We start from the raw sequence: 18,542 nt of genomic DNA, 5'->3' as shown, positions 1-18,542 counted from the left end.
AAGGGATTATCATGATGGACGTAATGAAAATGGATAGATTCACTTCAATAGAGAGCGAAAGCGGGAGCTGAAGTAAAACCCAGTTATTACTATGTTTAATTTCGTTAAGAGTGCCACAACCCAAATATTTCGTTAGAGAAATGTTTCATTATGAAAACAGTTCTATTCAGTTGTTAATTTATTTGACAATTGAACAGTTTAATTATTAAGCGAAACAAAAGCTTTAATTAGCTTATTATTTGGGCAGCTATAAATAGTATTTATGTCCGACATTTCCTAAAGGCATTCATTAGATTATGTTCTGCAAACAAGTCACTCACGAAATCTAACCACGATTTAGGTGCTGACAGGGGCCATGGATTGAATTTCCATTGCTATAGTGCATGATGTAATTTCAAGCGTAAGGACATGTTTGAGTAACGATTTTGCTGGCCCTTGGTTACTCTTCCAAAGTATCTGTCAGGGGTAGGTCTAGGGTAAATGTTTCCTGATCGCGCAGGTTTTGAACGCAAGCTGGGTAAACATTTATTGGAATAGTATTTGTGTAAGGATTGCACGTTTACGTGGTTAAAAGGCAAATTGTCTTTGAGCATGTACTAGTTGTCAGGTAAGTGACATGTTGCCAGCAATCTTGCTACTATCGGATCCTGAATGAAGGGTAAACTTATTCATGAACATTTTTTTCCCTACGTTAGAAGAGCGAAATCTTAGAATCAGGATTACGAATGCGCTATTTTACTAGCACCGACGACCATGAAAGAGGCTGTGGAGGCTCGAAGGAACACTGCTTCTTAATTGTCAGAGCGCTTATCTTGTTTCAGAAGTTCATTAGCTTCGACATGGTGGCGAAAAAGTGGGTCTTCGTACTTTTCAGGTTGTTCTGCGTCGGCAGAAAATACACCGGATTCATTAAATAGAAACAAAGGATGAATGTCCGGAAAGCCCTTGGATAATAATGGTAAGAATAATAGTAGCAGAAGGCACATGCAAGCTTGTTCGGTAGGAAGGTAGTTATAGGCAAATGAATCCTTGGTAAGAGCGACACTGTTTGACTGAACGTGTTGTATGTAGAGAACCAGATTCGATTGGAAACCGGATCAGACATTGGCTTGTGCTTATCGTACTGCTCTATGCGTACCTGCTGATGACTCCATTGAACGCATATGTCAAGCATCCGGTCCATACTGTTCTATTTTATTGAATCAATTTTTAATGCGTCAATAGCTTGCAATAAAAATGTGCCTGAATAGAAAAAAGAAAAGAAAAGAACCAGAGCCAGACAGAACAGAATCGTTATAACTTAGTGTGAAAAATCCGTCAAACTGCAAAAAGAAAAATCCGGATTTATTAGGTTTGATGCGTGTTAAGTTTAGTAAAGCATCAACCGTTGCTTTATTATTTATTTTTTTATTATAAATTTATTATAATCTGTGTTATTGAATGTACAGATGATCGTCAATTCAGAAATCATTTCGCGACCGACGTGAACTATATATTATTCCAATATACTATAGTTATTTTCGGCTCTTTCATTTTTTTTTTCAAGGCCATACATTATAGTATAGTTGAAGCTGTCGTCGGTAGTCCTGCTAAGAGTTGTTCTATAGGTTTCTATAGTGAAAATGCATAATCTGTTCTATGGTACATATTTACTGTGTTGAATCATCAGGACGCTTTTACAGCAACAGGAGCATGGGCGCATAAAAAATGATAATCATGAAAACCCTTCCGTAACAGCGACGTTAACCATCTGATAACTGCTACTACTATTGGTCTTACTATCCGTATGCAAATGGCCATCAATGTTAAACCCAAACTTTGCCTCGAGGTCCACTTTTTGCGCTTTTCTTTATTGTTTGACCTTTTCTCTTCGACGATGTGGCTCAACACGTGATCAAAATTTCAGCATCGGCTGCAACTACTTCGTTGTCTAAACACCAATAAACTGGGCCGCAGATTGCGTGAATCCGTACGCACCGTGTCCTCGTATGCTGCAAATAGATAACGCGTGGACCGCTTAACAACTAAACAAACGACCAAACGAAAACACTTGCAAATAAAAAAAAAGTACCTACAAAATAGGCACCTTGTCACCATCTCTCCGTAAGGGCAATGACCACATAGAAAGGTGCAGTCAATAACAATGGTACTGGTTTGAGTATTTATTAGAACCTGTGACTATAACCATAGAGCAGCTGTGATTTAGGTGCCTTTCACAATGCGCAATTTCAAATGGGGTCTCGAATATATCTGCCACCGCTAAAATAACTGGCTGGTGCATTTCCCAATATTCTTTACTGGAGTTTGAAAAGACAGCTTCTTCAATATGTCAGCTTGAGGCCAATTCTTGTCAATGTAAAAAGAACGCAGTCAACATAAAACGGTGACAAGGCAAGAAAAATAACGATAGAGGATCAAAGAGACGGGAGATGACAATAGCTACGAAGACGCGTTACCACTATCATTATACCCACGCTCGTGAGTCCCGTCTCGCCTTCCAGACCTATTCCTTTTTAAGAGGAACATGCCTTACTTGTACGAGTCTGTTTTTATCTGCGTGTCGACCTATGGCCTGAACTATGAACCGAGGCAGTACCATGACACTGACTAACGATTGCAGCGCTCGCAAGAAGTCAGGAAATAACGGAGATGGAGAGAAACATGCGCAGAGTATTCGTGGACGTTACAATTTCCAAAAGAGTAAAAGGACGCACGGCGCTTTGGCAAAAACGTGCGAGACACGGCCGTGTCCTTGAAGACAGATAGGGCCCCGTCAGACCATTCGTTGTCGTCAGTCGCTTCGTGCTTGCTCCCATTGTATAATTGTAGCCGCTGGCGCTCTCGTGGATTTTTGCGATGACCCATTCAATAATCAAGTTCTTACCTTTTCCAAGAGTCACTTCTTTTTCTTTTGTCTTTCTTGTTCCATTTCTTTGTCCTTCAGTTTCCCTCTCGCATCTGTGCATCGCATGTCTGCCATAAAAAAAAACTTCGCATTTATATCTCCGAGATGGCACGTTCATTGCGCATCCATAATCCGTCGCCATCCTCGCCCCCCATCCACGCTACCACCACTCTCAGGTAGGTAGATATCTGCGAGTGACTATTTTAATAGACATCACAAGGCGAACTATTTTGCTGCTATATATTTAACGACGAAGCGTGAACAGGTCCGACGTACAGACGCTGCCAGACACGGACAATGGCTGGACTACATACAGGGACGCGCTTGTAATCGTTTAAGAGAAAGATTAAATAGGAGAAGCCCAACAGACATTAAGCCAATAGCCTGGCGGGACACCATGACACGCCTGCTGAGAAGATTTATTCAGCGATATGTTGTAACGGATCAATGCACGGGCTATTCAAACAACAAATGATAATTTGTTTTTGGCTTCGGTTTAATATTTATATACGTTTTGATGTCTAAATACTGGATAACTTGCGTCGAGGTGTTTTAATAGGTTAGCTTGAAGGTAAAGCGAAGGGTCTATTGAACGCTAGGTAGAGCAAGTACTAGTTAGGAGATGTGTGAGAATCAAATACGTACCTAGACGTACAAGTGAAATGAAACTGTACTAATCATATACGTTATCTAGTCGTAATAGCAAAAATCTCTCAACGTATCTATTAAAATACCATATTTTCAAGATTGTCAAGACTTAGATGGTATACACGAGGTCTTTATACCGACACGCACATGTATGCAGCTCATTGCACATGAATCATCTCTGTAAGCCACAAATGAAGACGCACAATGAGTCCCCGCTGTCTGTTGACAACTTCTTTGACGATGAATTTTAACGCTTGAAGCAAGGATAGCCGCCAAGGTCATAAGGCGGTTTCCTGACGAGCTGTATATAACCCGTCTATATATATATATATATATATATATATATATATATATATATATATAGATCTGTACGAACGCAAGCATCGAGTAATAAAGAGAGAGATCACTACTACCGAATGCCACGATTCTAGCGTAGATAAAGACTATCTAGTGCCACGTGATCGTTGTTTCTTCGGGACGCTAAGAGTGCCGCCGCGACGAGTACAGACCCACTTAGCGTGCAACCTTATCCACTTGCTCTTGAGGTTGTTACTCTTGCTCGAAAAGTTTATCTTGTGCTGAGGAAAATCCCTGTGACTTCAACTGCTCTTGCTCATTCCCATTCTGTCTTTGTCTATATCCGTTTCTTTATTTAGAGTGGGTCTGGGGAGTTTTCTCCTTATGGAGCTTGATGTCGCCTCCACTCGCCGAGGGAGGAAGCATTCATGGATGATTAGTTTCTCCTATCGCCCCTACGTCCTCTTAGGTACCGAGCAGTAGAACAGACAGCTTCTGACCGTTTTGTCGGCCTGCGTTGCCTGCGGGTGTGAGAGCTTTTCAGTACTCCCTTGGGGCACATGAAAGACTCCGACTTTCTCGCGTTCTCCCACTGCCTATCTAGCTGCCCCCTGTTCGCAGTAAGTATTCCAGAAAAGAACAACGGGACAGACAAGGAAACTCTCCGGTCCAACTGGACTACCCCGGTTCGATTGTTTGGTCTGGCGGTGTTCGCGGTCGGTCTGGCCTTGCCAGATCTGCCATGGACATCGCAAACCAGGACCAATTAGCCAGCTTGCCACCACCAGCTTGAGAGGTACGGGACAGTAGATCACAAACTCCGCCGGTCGTTGTTAGGGAGTTACGTTCTACTGACCTGCTTGCCATCTGTACAAACATTCGTTTGAACAAAGATTCATATATAGCCATACATGTTTACAGGAGAATCAAAAGCTCAACGCCGCAAGGCCGATAGCAGTTTCACTAGTTGTATTCTATGTAGGCGTTGGTGTTCACGGGGGTAAACGGGGGCTGGGGGGGGGGGTACGTGGATAAGCATGTGGAAGGGAGTTAGATGATTCGGCAGAGCTGCATCCGTAGACCCCGAAAATTACAGGTCAAGTAGTAGTAGCCAGGCGACACACCCTGTAGAAACGCCATAGGCAACTCTAGAGCTGCTATCGACCAAACTAATTTGTTTACATATATCATGTATATAATTTTACATAAATGCAGGGAAATAAGCAAATAGGAGTAGACATCCGTAGGCGCAAAATGACTGTAAAGGCAAGTTGCGTGAGGCAAAAAGCTGCAAATGTGTAGCTATTATAAAAGCGTCAAAATGCCCAATTCTTAAACACTTTTCCACAGGACGTGATTCACTATGTGTCGTATGTGGAGATACGAAGGCAAGGTATAACGTGAAAAACGTAACTAAAATAATGCATGTCTACTTCCTAGACTCAAAGACGCACACTTTAAATAGGCATTACGTGATAGAATTATGGTTTTTGGCTATAATTCAAGCGTTGGATTAGATTAAAAAGCATAGAGAACTTCGATGAACTCAGAAAAATGTAAACCTTCTGATACTATTGACCAGCACTTTGATTGTCTACATCGTATTGTAGACGGTAGTCAAGGTCGAGACTCAAAAGTCATGTTATTGATGATAATTTTACAATTCGTCTCTCAAATGCAATCCGGTGCCGATGTCTATGATTGATTCAATAAGTCTAAAATGTTTTTAACAGCAAAATTCATTGTTCTTGAGGCTCGTTCAAGCAATAACGGTGGTACGATGTAAGTGACAAATGGAAACAAGTAGAAAGCTTCGTATCGCAGCCACCGAAGTCGGCTTTGGACAAACTAATTTTGTTTTGTGTAAGAAGTTACTATAATATGAACTCGTCTATGAAGGAAAAAAGGAACGTCTATGAAACTCAATATATCAAGTTTTTTCCTTCATAGAAGGCTGGTTCGCACTTTTAAATACTTATCACTGCCGTATAGGGCTTTAGCTAGCATTTGCTTTGTGTAGCATTCACTAATGCTTTCCCTTGCTTCTTGCTAGTTCAGAGTAAGCAAGTGTTATCTTAAATTTTGTCATATAACTTGTAATTGTTGAAACACTGTTTCTTTTTTTTTTTTTTAACTATTACTATCGCTCGTTGAACAACTGGTCTTAGAACACCAAATGGGTTTGCATAAATTTACTTTTCCACCCTGAAAAAACAGTAAGAATACGTTATCAAATAAACACATGTGAATGCTCCGCTACGCGTGGTTATTCCATGCAGACGAAAATTTCTTGGCTACGAATCTTCAAAGAAGTAGATGCCTCATATTAATAGCAAGCGGCCTGATTGGACTTTGGAGGCAACGCTAGGTTGTCCGCTATTTATATATATATACGTTAAAGCTGAAGTATAACGTAAAGCTGATTTCGTGTCTGTGCTATACACGGCAGTAATGGTTTAATAGTACTTTTGATATTTCTTTCTTGAAACCTCAACTAAATTATGATTCAACAGGAGCCGATGACATTTTCCGCTGTTGGACGTCCAGCTTCACGCAGATAACCTTTATATATATATATACCCTGGTTGTAGAATGGTGCTTAAAAGAACCGTTAGGGCGCGCTACGCGTAACAGCAAGTGACCTCTTGAGTTGAATTGAATAACGTGATTCACATCGGTCTCGCCGAACCCTGGGTAACGAAGTAACGGTTCGGTAGTAGTTTTTCCCTCTGGCAAGATAGACGAATCGCATACCCAACATTGGGCCTACATTCGATGCTGCCGATATACGAACTCTGAAATAATACAAATAGGTAGATTTGCCTTTCGTCCGTTGGCACCAAAATGGGTAATTTATTAGGTTCGCTTTCACACAGGTCTAAGCAGCGTATGTTTGCTTTTAAAAACGTTGGAAGGATGATGCCAACGGTTTTGCTAATTTCGTCTAATTAACAGCCTCTTTTCAGCAGTATCTCGATAACAATAGATACTAGATGACATGTCCGCGGGTTTCGCTAGCAGAAGTCAGCGATGACGGATAATCCTAGCCTGAGCCGTCGTCCTCAACGAATAAGAAGTAGGAATAGGGTACCGCCAAAATCGACAGAGCTCATGAGAGTACTTCAGCGACCAGCTCTGACATTTGGAATCGCTGAAGCACCCCTTTACTGCTGCGCTGTTTGGATTAGGCTAATGAAGTTATCGCCGCATAAAGGGGGTGAAAATACCGTTGAGCTCGACCACAGGGCCGACCCGACCGGGCCCCTTGGTAATGCTAAGGCAACGTTTTAGGTACATAGACAATGATACAATAAAAAGCTCGGCTTCCGTTAGTCCACGGAGGCTTACATTGAGTCCTTACTGACTCTCCATCTACGTTAGCCAATATGATATAATTTTGAAATTATAGAAAAGCGTTTTCTACCTGCCTCAGAGATATGCCAAGATGAGATAAATATTAAAGCCTTACGTGTTACGTTTTATATAAAATTAAACGTTTTATAAACGTTTTATAAATAAAACGTTTATATAAAAAACATAATAATACATTGGGCTAGACTTTCTTACAAATACAATTCATATACGCTAAGGTAACCATTTATTGCAACTCTGTATTCGCTCTAAATATAAATAGGTTAGAAAGAACATCAATAGCACCATATGTAATGTGTAGACTGTTATTATCCTTACGAGCTGAAGAAGAACCTAGTACCAAGGTTGATTTTTAGATTAAGTTTTCAATTAAGAAATTCTCAAACCCAGCTTATTGTTATATGTTAAATTACTAAACTTCTAGTTACTTGTTAGGTTTCGCCATGACCAAACGCTATCGCGTCCATCTGAATTGCAGAAAATGGCAAAGACCTTTCATTCGAACACCCGTTAACCTCCGGAGCGACTTGATAATAGCGACATAAACGTAAAATGCATCTACTCTAACGAAATTTGTAAGGGAAAATGTCTTGCCAGGAAGTTCATGTTGGCAATTTGCTACTTATTTTTGATACGGTCGAATGAGCCTCTTTTCTCATAGAAAATTTCACTGCGTTTTGGAAACATGTACTCGGTCAGATCCCTTTCAAGACCCGCCAAATTTTGTACGGTGTCAATGTAGGAGGTCCGTTTGAATGTCTTCTATTTTTCTTCTACTGATGAACCTTGTCGCGCAACATTTGTACCTGACGCCAAACTTGTGCAGAGATTAGTTGTTAACATCGGTACGAATTAACATGAATGCATGCTAAAGCCACTGGAAGTGTCTTCTTTTAAAGTGAGTTTATGTGAGACTCACCTCCCTGTCTTTACAATAGTTATTAGTGTATGCAGCTAATTTAAAACAGTCTAGCAATCGAATATTGGCCGTGCAAAAGGTTCGCAAGTTGAGAACATGAAAGTTCCGCGTAGCCAGAACCTGCAGTTTATCGACGTCCGCTTCTTATTGCTCTACATCCAGGTCTAACTTCTTAAAGCACTGAAACTAGTTTGGGCAAGCTCTATCGGATACTGCTTACCTTGTATCACGTGTCTTAACTTATCCGCTGTCTCGACCTTACCTTTTCTGGTGGTAAGCTAACGGACAAATTGATGACACAGTATCCGACGGGCAACCTTTCGGTCCTATGATTCAGTCGCAGCAGACCACTGATTGAAACAAGATGTAAACAGTATAGCGAACGAACACGATGGCAGCAAGCTAATTTTAATTAAAAACAATATGTGAGTAACTTCGTGTGAAGCTCACCGAAATTGATTTTGATCTTTTTACAGTGTTGCTTTTAGGACTGGAAAATTTCAGGATACATTTGGTGTTACTCGTTTTCCCTGTCCGCCATGAGAGCACTAGGCCATTATTGTTGTCGTGGAAATCGTTGCGAAGATTAAAAAAAACTTTAGCCTCGTCCTGGCATTACGGGCTCCCAAACGATCTATGCAATTGGATCTTTCAGAGACTTTCGTAGGGTCACGCTACAAAAGGAATATCTCCCACAATAGAGTAGGATGTGTTTTTTTGGATTGACGCCACACTTCGGCGTGAGTCGAATTATTGACCGGTCATTTGATTTCATCACGGTACGATACAGTCCCGCTACAGGGTATCGTGCAGGATATGCGTATAAGGACACGGCACAATTGCGGAATGGTGAAAAAAAGTTATGCGCATACGCTTCACTAGCGACTGAACCAAGAAAAAGTGGGCGTTTGACCTCCAAACCAACGGAATCAATTGACGTGTTAGGAATACTTATATGGCGTTCTATTGCCACCGAGTGATCTGATAAGAACCCTCGCCACATTGCGTTATTTTTGCACGGGTACGATCAGTGATCTCCAGCAGTGGCAGTGCGTAAAGAAAGCGCAAACGTTAAACATCTATTTGTTCCAACGGTGACGCTTAGATTATAAAAATAGAATTGAATTTTTTCGACGAGCTTCAACGAGAATAGAAGAACTTTTGAATATATATTTTGCAAACGTTCTTCTTCGATTTACTACGGCTTGATATAATGTTCAATAGTCCGTTCCACAAGGAGCTTCCAGATTTGATTTTTTATTGTTATCCATGTCTCAACTAGGAGTGGAAGAACAATTCGCTTAATGTGCCCGCCGCGAATCTGTTCTATGCTTTACTGTGGAAAAACGTTAGCTCATCGGCTTCATTGAGTATTATTTTTTTCAATATATTGTCTATTTGCTAGTTTTTCATGTACCTACCAATGGAGGTCGGGAAAATGTGCAGGGGGTAATCGCTAGTTCTACGATCATACCAGATCCAGAAATTATTTTGACTGAGGCATTTGAGGCCGCAAACGTTTCGCGATACTGCATTACCAATTGAGCCATATCATCCATACTCATTAAGTGCGTTTCTGTTTGCGTTCTTTGGTATCGTCGTTCCGTGACCGTCATCGACGTCGTCTGGCCTCAGCAAAAACAGCCACAACTTCGATTAACAGCACTCTGTGTTCCTCTATCAACAATACCATCTACACATACGTGCATGGAACGTACGAATAGCACATACATACGAGTTGTTCATCTCGTGGTTTGTTGCTTTTCTGTCTGCCGATTTCGCTGCCACTTGGCCGATTGGTCGTGAAATGATCAACGACTACCACCGAGACCTGAAAGAAGGCCAGTCAAGCTGTCGAGGCTATGCCATTTCGTTCCGTGCTGATCTTTCTCTTTTGGCCTGTCTCGTTTATTTTTTCACGCACCGTTTCTCCAACTACTTAGGAAAACCTTACCGCAGGACATGCAAAGAGACTGGAGAACTGGGTGAGACAAGCAAAGTTGGTAGCGGCAGAGACTGTACGTTTAGTGCATGTGTTATGCCACTTTACCGCGATACTTTTATAGCAGGGTCGTCATCTCGGCGGCGTCGTCAAAAAATGTGGGACATTGAGCAAAGTGAACCAACTGCAGAACGGCTGACAAGAATGACGCTAATGGCGGCAGCTGCTCCGAAGTAAAAATAGGTAAAGGTGCATGTGCCCCCCAACCATGACGCAGGGACGTGAAGTGTGGCGGCTGCGTAACGCTTAGTTTTTTGGTTTGTGTGAGCAGCAAGCTGTAGCCGACGCTACTATTGGTGATGACGATAGGAAGGCATGGGGTAAGCAATAACAAATGGAGTCGCCGTTTACGAAGGCGAAGAGAGACGACTTTAATGAAGGGAACCTCTCAGGCTTACGACGCTTTAGCCACAGCCGTCGCCGGACGCCTGGTAGTCATCTTTATATAAGGCTGAGCAATAACTATAGCTCAATTAACTCTGCCATCAATAAAGGGACCCCTAAATATACTAATTCCGCAGGCACAGTGACGAATCGCACTAATTCGCCGCTGTTCCTGCTGCCAAACGTTGCTTTTGTCTAAGATTAGCCACCAAAGCGCCTATCGCACCCGGTAGGGTACTGTTGACTATATATCCGAGCTGTACTAAAGTCTAGTTAGGTTCATGTTTGCATTATCCAAACTTTTATTTTCAGGCTCTGCTTGCAGGCGGTAAACACAGAGATGGGACACTCTTACACGTGTATAACGGCTCCCAGATACGAACGAAACCGATCATCCTAGAAGGTATACACAAGAGACGACAAGGGGAATATAGGGCAAAACATAGGGGCCAACGCGACTTAGAGCGAACGCAATAGAGATGTGGACGCAAGTGACGACAAAGGCAAATCTAGCGAGTGACGGCTTCTAACTCTGTCTCGTACCTGCCACGGAGAAGGACCGCTCGCCTAGACTAGCGGTGTATGACTCGTCTGCATTGAACATCGTCGTCAGTCCGAAACTGAGCTGCACAAAACTGGAGGTATTCGGTCCGTACACAAGGATCCAGTACATAGAGAACTGCCATCTTCCTATTGGAGTTGGGACCCCTTTAGGTTACAGGTTGTCTGGAATACTGATCTGTTGAGACAAGTAGATTTACAAAGGTCGAAATGAAGCATACTTACATCAAACTCGAAGATAACCGATGATACATATAATCGTATAAGGACATTGATAACGGAAACAAGACGTTTTCAAGTACATATTCTGTTAGAAGTTTGAGGAAGTGATCGCTCTGTACTGCCAGACATGTAAGGAAAGCTAGGATATAACATTATCATACTAATAAACATTGGTAGAAAAATTATTTGTAATTATTTATTGTTGTTATTTAGACTTAGCATTTAGGTATGGTTTAAAAAAACGATAGGTAAATTAAGATAAACCTGATTTAGTCAATGAAACTTGCTGGACAGTTCAATGCAAAAAGAAAAAGCAGACAACTTCTTTACAGCTCGTTAATAATAAATAATTTACCTACATGGCAGAACATTCATGATTGAGAGGGTATAAACTTGCACGAATGATATACCGGATATTATTGAACGAAGTACTGGGTTGCACATTGGCTGCACTGTTATTATTTCAATAGAAATTTTACTCTTTCTGTGCCTGGCCAAGTTCTGCTTGGCGCCGGTTCTCTACGGAGAAGTTATTTAACTCTATAAAACTACAGCCCATAGAAAAATAAGGGTAGGCTCTGTCAATATGAGGACGGCATCGCTCCGTTGCTCACGGGCAGGACAAGGGGTATTGCCTCCTAGGAAAGTGATTGATCGTCCTTTGAAATCTTCGTTCGCACAATTCCAAGCATCCCGCATACATCTGGCTGTCAGCCAATGTTCTATGAAAAATGAACGATTTTAACGGTATAACGTGTCAAACTTGGTAGCGACCTTTATGTGCATACGGGCAAACTCATTAACTTAAGAAAGACGTCGATTAATTTGGCTTACTAAAGATTTTTTTTACTCAATATTCTAGTAATATTTCGCTCAGCGGATGTTTTTGTTAGAGAAACTTAAGATGAAAACTTGTTGGGTTTCTAGGTTTCCATTGAGCTTACTTCGGTGCCCAAAATTGTTTCCGGAATTTGAACATAACTAGATAACACATTAGGGATTACGTTTATGTCACCGAACTGTGCTACACTATCTCTGTGCCTTGATATAAAACATGCATTAAATTTTAGTAGAAAAATAGAATAAAGATGAGCGATTTTTTTCGAGATTTTTCTCTAAGCTAATAGCTATTTGGTGACATTTAATACCCATCTTATTGTATCGAATATATTTACTTAAATATAAAAAGTATATATATTGTTTCTAAGATCACTTAATAAAAAAGCTTTTTTTTTTTACATGAAATATGACGAATAGGCTGGCATTTTTTAACTTACAGGGAACTTTTAATTTCGTAAGGGCTAAAATTCCTCTGGACCAGGTATCGAATTTGCTGTACTACTCATTTTATCTAGTAGATCATATGTGCTAAACGGGTCCGGACTCGGTCAGCCGTACCTAATAGCCGTGATCCTCTACTACAAGTCGCATCTGACCTAGGAGCTCCACACTAACTTACAACGAACAGTTATGTCGAAACGACTTGCTGAGAGATGCGTGTCTGAAAGGTTATGTTACGTGTCGTTTCTGGGCGTTTCGCGCAGTGTTTCATGGGCAAGCTGTGTAGCTCTTTCGAACGTGAACAGCCCGTGTAGCAACGTTCTGCTTTTCGAGTGAAAGGCCTTCCCGTCTCCTAATACTGTATAATTTAACTCGACCATAATACAAGTTTGATTATATTTAGATACGTTGTTTCCAATTACCGCTAATCCATTACTTTTGCACTAGTTAAATATTCTCTGCCAGACCATTGAATCCAGCAATGGCCAACTAATAGTTGTAAGTCTGAGAGCTTGTCGATTGCAAGCGCCATAGTGATCATTGAATTTGTGTGTTGAAATCAATTCGAGGTTTCATGCAACCCTATGTTGATCGACTGTAGTGAGAAGTTCCTGCGATCGCTCTATGATCCCGTCGGAACTTCCGTTCCGGCAACACGCATGATGGGTACATTTTATTTACTAACGATTGTTACGACTTAGATTTAATCTAATTGCACCACTCTAGTTATCGTTTGAACTGAAAAAATGTGTATCTTAGCCGAAAGCAAAAAGCCGTTTACACACATTAATCTGATCAAGGTAAATTGATAGCGGCCATCGTTCAAAAAATCCCCGTAAACTTCCTAGTACTGTTTTTGTTTCGTTCAATAAACAATTCTCCGTTCTGCCAGTTTCTCTTTCTCGGCTTTTGCTCGTTTCGTCGTCAACTTATCATCACTTTTATACTGAATACCTACAGATACACAGACATTGTGATAGCGTACACAAAAATTGCTCGAATCAATATTTTGTATAACGCTTCGTTTTACAGTAGGTTGGTGGTGACCGTGGCCACCGTGTAACATAATAATGTCCCCCATACAATATGCTTCGCTTCGACAGCCTCGGCCCTGCTGCAGCGTCCGCTCTCAATTGGCGGCCGTCATCAGACCAGGCCCTATCCACCATGATCAGTGAGTCTCGCCTGACGTTTGAGTGGATTTAGGTGTAGTTTGAATTAGACGCTGCTCCAGGCAGATCCCTTCCCGTAACCAACCTAGCGTGAATTTACGTAGCCAACTAGCAAAAGCGTCGCGCGCAGTTCCTATATGTGACGACGAGAACGAACGACTTTGAGGCTCGCATCGGGCTGTGCGTATAAACATGTCTTCGTGAAGACAGAACGCTTCACAGCTATAGAACTTGACGAACGAATGCCGAACGCTCAGCTGTATACGACAGAGTCCATTTTTGGTAGGGTCTCTGTCCTCTTCTTAGCGGTTTTCGTCAGCCTCCAATGGATGAATCGTATGGTGCTTTGTGGATATCCTAAATTCGTCTCTGACGAAAACTTACCGTTGGATAACGCAATTGGATTTAGATGAGGTGGCTAGATATAACACATTCATGCTGGTAGCCGTAGCAGATATAAACAGCGTTTTTATCGCGGAAGCTAAAACTAGATAGGTTAAAAAATCGATGAATTTTTTCTTGTAGTATAGCTTAGATAAATACTTTGGCTCTCTCCAAGTTTATGATAAAAGGGAAAAAAGTAACGCTAATTAAGGAACAGAGCCTACTATAAACTATCTTCAAACGAGGCAACTTTGCCTAGAACAACCTATCAAAAGCGCAAAGAATTTAATACATAATTATAGCAAGTTTTTTTTTTCTAGAAATCCGGTATGGTTATCTCTGAGACTCTAAATACAGATGCCACTTTCTGTATGCCTTCTTTACTAAGCAAGGAAGCTCATTATAGGACCCTATGAACCGAATGAAATGTCTGAGAAAATGCTAACGTTCTATCTAAATAGCTGGCCGACAGGGTTCTTGTCATCTCGTTGGACATACTTCACTCAAGTTCCTATTGTGACTCGTCAACGATCCTCAACGGTTAGATTGAAAGGAAGGACGCTGATAGAGACACGGCTAATTTAAATGCGATAATCGATTAATCACCACTTCACTACGAAGTACCCTTTATGTTTAGAAGGAAAAAAAAAAGAAAAGTTTTACAGCCTGTTTCTTCACAACAATAGACACTGTTGAGTTTGGAAACGCGGCAGAATACAATGAACTTAGCGCTCGTAAAGTTACTATCTGCAGCCTTAGTGCGCATTTCAGAGAGTGCTTTCTATACGTATATGTTTCCGATCTCTAATTAATGCTTCAAGTTTTCCTCAGGCATATGCTTAAAGCTCTACATAATGCTGCAAGGCAGGGTTTAAAACATGGTTGGTACGAATTATTATCAAAATTCTTCTAAAATGTCTTTCCGGATGACAAATATCCGAAAAGGTGTTAAGACCAATTTTAATGATTTATTTGTCTTTCCTCTTCCAGCAAAAAAACAGTGGTCCTTACTAAATAGTGCAGGCTGTCATAGTATGCCGGCTGCCGCTACGCCAGGTTCATGTATCCTGCAACTTGATATACAATCATTATTAACTAAACAATAAATGCATATAAATAGGTAGAAGTTCTTGGGTGATTTGTATCATTCTTTTACTTTAAATATTCTTGTTCTGCTTCCGCTGGTCGTTCAGGTAACGATCTCAAAAGCAATTCATAGAAAAAGTGGTGTCTTCAACCTAACTGTCTCAAACCGCTATATTCTTTGCGTTCGTTTTTTGAAGGTGTCACAGGTCTTATCCAGGACGGCCCTTCGGTACTTCCCACAATTGCAAGCGAAAGCACGCATTGCACTTTGAGTAAGGCATCATCCTCGTTTAAGCAAAATCTAAGCCCTGCAACCATAATAACAATGGCTAATATATATGGCGTATCGCCTCTATACTGTGGATGCTACAGATAAATGAATGTTTTTGAGGCTGCACTTATCTGCACTCCTATTGCACTTATTGGCATGATGTGGCTACAAGGCCACTTTATTAAGCTAAGATGTCGCTTCTGTTACGGAAGGTTAACAGCGAATAAAATGACCTTGATGAAATCGCCGTATATCCATAAGCCTCCCTGATCCGACGGTGACAACGAGCTCTAGCGCATCAAGACGAGGTACTCCAACGTCGGCCTCGTGGTCACTTAACAGACACGTCTGGTATTCACGTTGCAAGTGTTAAAATGGAGCTGGAGTATCGCTTGTTCCCCCTCTACTATCTGTGTCTGATCCCAATTACAATACCCAGTGCAGCTATGGTGATGCTAGCCGGACCAGCAGCGGGTGGCTTTCGAGAACCGGCTTTCAATGATAAGCATCCAATCGTACGAGACAGAGAGAGAAGAACCCCGCGAGTTATTATGCAGCACACATGTGAAAAGAGAAGGATTGACCTCATATCGAACGAATTCAGATTCTCTGATAGTCGTATCGAGGGTCAAGAATCAGTAATGCTTACAATACGGCTCGGCCGTTAGGCAACTCCGCTCGCGCAGCGATATTGCGCTAAAGGGAACTAAGAACAGACAAAATTATAACCACGAACGTTACTCACTCGTAAAGGAAATAGCACGAGGGATTTGCCCACTGATGTGGTCGCTGATACGTTCTAGTCGAGTATATTATCACGCTTGAACTCTAGGAGAAGAAAATTTTGCAATTCGCTGATGAAGCTACGGCAAAGGACAGCCCTAATTAATGGTAATGCAACTGGAAACAGGGAGAAACTGGTGGACTACCTAACGTCGGTGTAAAATTCGAAACATCTAGAAACCGGAAAAAATTCAAATAATCTCGGTTTTTCAAGGCGGCCAATAGGGTCGACTTCGCTGCTCTAGACAAGCAGACATTAGGAAGCTGAACACCCCCTAAATAGTCGGGCAGAAAATGAAGTTGCAGATGGGTTTGTAAGTGTTACTGTGTCCAGAATAAATATTTTAAGGTAATTCACATAGACAATCAGCAGCAGTGTTTCTATGACAGGAATAGGACACACGGACTCAATGAAGACGATGTCGTTTGAGTAAAATATCTAATCGTGCTAATTGTCGTACAGAGCAACGTGTTTCTTGCAACTGTGCAACTGTTATTCGTATTGTAAATTTTTCATAATTCGATTGGGGTTCGAACCGATGTGAAATGATCTGTAAAAAATTAATGAGGTTTACCACTCATCGAATCGCTAGGAAACCTTAAACAAGTATGGTTCAGCTATGCTTAATAGGTCGATGAGGTCAGCTGATAAATGTCGCTGAGACAAGAAAACTTCGTCCATTTTTATTTGTTACTATGTAGTATAAATCGCTTGAAAGTTAATACTTAGACCAGTTGATTTTATATAGTACCGATAAAATATGGCTTTTCATCTAATTGACCACTGTCGTGTATCGCTCCCAGACCACTGCGGAGACTATTACTCTAACCAGAGTTCACGCAGTCCGCATGCGTATTCTTCCGGCATTGGTAGCATTTTGCGCCACACGCTCCTGCAAATTCTGTATCGTTCGTGCGTTTCAGCAGATCTGTGACTTATCTAGGAATATTTCATTGTAACCGTCGTTTCTTAGGTGCAGGTCCATATGAGTAAACATCATATCTTATCAATGAGCAATTTGTGTGTGGCTGACAAATTTGCTGACATGCGAGGACGGGAATGATAGAAAGAAGGTAAAGTTACAGTTGGAAATAAGAAAAAAATTCTACGAATGCCGGACGCACATATGTGGACGTTGCGTACTATGATACGATAGCGCAATGTTTGCGGTGGTGGCACTCTCGATAGTTCAGTTGGAACTTGTCTGCCCACAAGGCTTAGGAGCGTGCGAGATTACTTCTTTTCTTTTATGCTAGGAGCTAACGTACTGCTAACGTAGTTCGAGATGTAAAACCCTTAATATCTATTTATTAAAAAAGGCACAAAGTAAACAGGGGCTAATGTCCGTTTATTTAATTTGCACGCTGTAACTAAATAAGTTTGCGTCTAACGGCCACGCTATAGTAGGTGTGTAGAGACTAGATTCGACAACATTGCGTCAGTTATCAAGCCGGCGCCAGGTAGCCTACATAAGCATAGGAAAAAATACTGTTGCAATTTTGGGTTCGGGAAATAATTTTGTACGTAAACATTATCACTTTGGGTTCCTTCTGCATTAAGGCTCATTGTAATATGCCTATTTGCTTTGGAAATGCAACACAATTGAACGGTAGCTTTTTTTTACACGACGCAATACTACGTGAGATAGGTTTGTTGAGGTCTTCATTTTGCGGATGTGGAAGCTCATATATATATATACATGGTAAATCGTGGCCCCCGAAATCAACTTGTGGGCCTTGTACGCCATGTATGTTCCAGTTCTTCTAAGCATTTTATGATCACCCTTTACCTATAACCCTCTGCTAAACCTATTTATTGGCAGTTTCGACAATGAAACAAATGACCGTCATTAGCTCTACGAATCCGAATTCTAATCTAGCGGTTAGCACTAATCAGAAAAAGGGGTTTGCAAAAAGGCCCATAGAATGGTTCGTTCAGTTCAAAATCACACTAATGGTACAAGCAAAAAATACAATTATATTTACAAATATCACATTATGCTTTTGTGTGACGTTCGTAGTTATTTAGCATCAATTAAATTTAGCTAGAGAATGCCCAATGAACCCCGATAGAAGTGACACATAAAAAGTATGCATATTCCGTATAACGTACGCGGGGCACCTGCGAGGGACTACTTCCAGCATTTCCACAGTTTCTATGTCGAGTGGGAATGAACAATGAACTTTACCACCGGACAAAGGCCGGGAAGAATAAACATTAGAAACAGATTGCATATTCAATTACCTACGCTTTT

General features: G+C 41.2%; 1 long non-coding RNA gene across 10 annotated transcripts in view; it reads left to right on the top strand.

Annotated features, from left to right (window-relative positions):
- The window catches only part of LOC111254983 (uncharacterized), a 79,976-nt gene extending 68,474 nt beyond the window's left edge, over positions 1-11,502 (top strand). For 3 of the 10 annotated variants that reach the window (XR_015317397.1, XR_015317398.1, XR_015317411.1), the window contains 2 exons: positions 2,945-3,081; positions 10,840-11,502. This is a non-coding gene — a long non-coding RNA (uncharacterized LOC111254983). Of the gene's footprint in view, positions 1-821; positions 959-2,944; positions 3,082-9,939; positions 10,464-10,839 lie in introns of those variants that run through there. The other 7 variants (XR_015317413.1, XR_015317414.1, XR_015317409.1 and 4 more) reach the window with 4 other exon arrangements.
- Positions 11,503-18,542: the final 7,040 nt, after the last annotated feature.

This window comes from Varroa destructor, unplaced genomic scaffold (genome assembly GCF_002443255.2).
Source record: "Varroa destructor unplaced genomic scaffold, Vdes_3.0 BEIS01000007.1, whole genome shotgun sequence".
In the NCBI taxonomy this organism is placed as follows: Eukaryota; Metazoa; Arthropoda; class Arachnida; order Mesostigmata; family Varroidae; genus Varroa; species Varroa destructor.
Note: the sequence above shows the minus strand (reverse complement) of the source record. Positions and strands in the feature narration are given on the sequence as shown.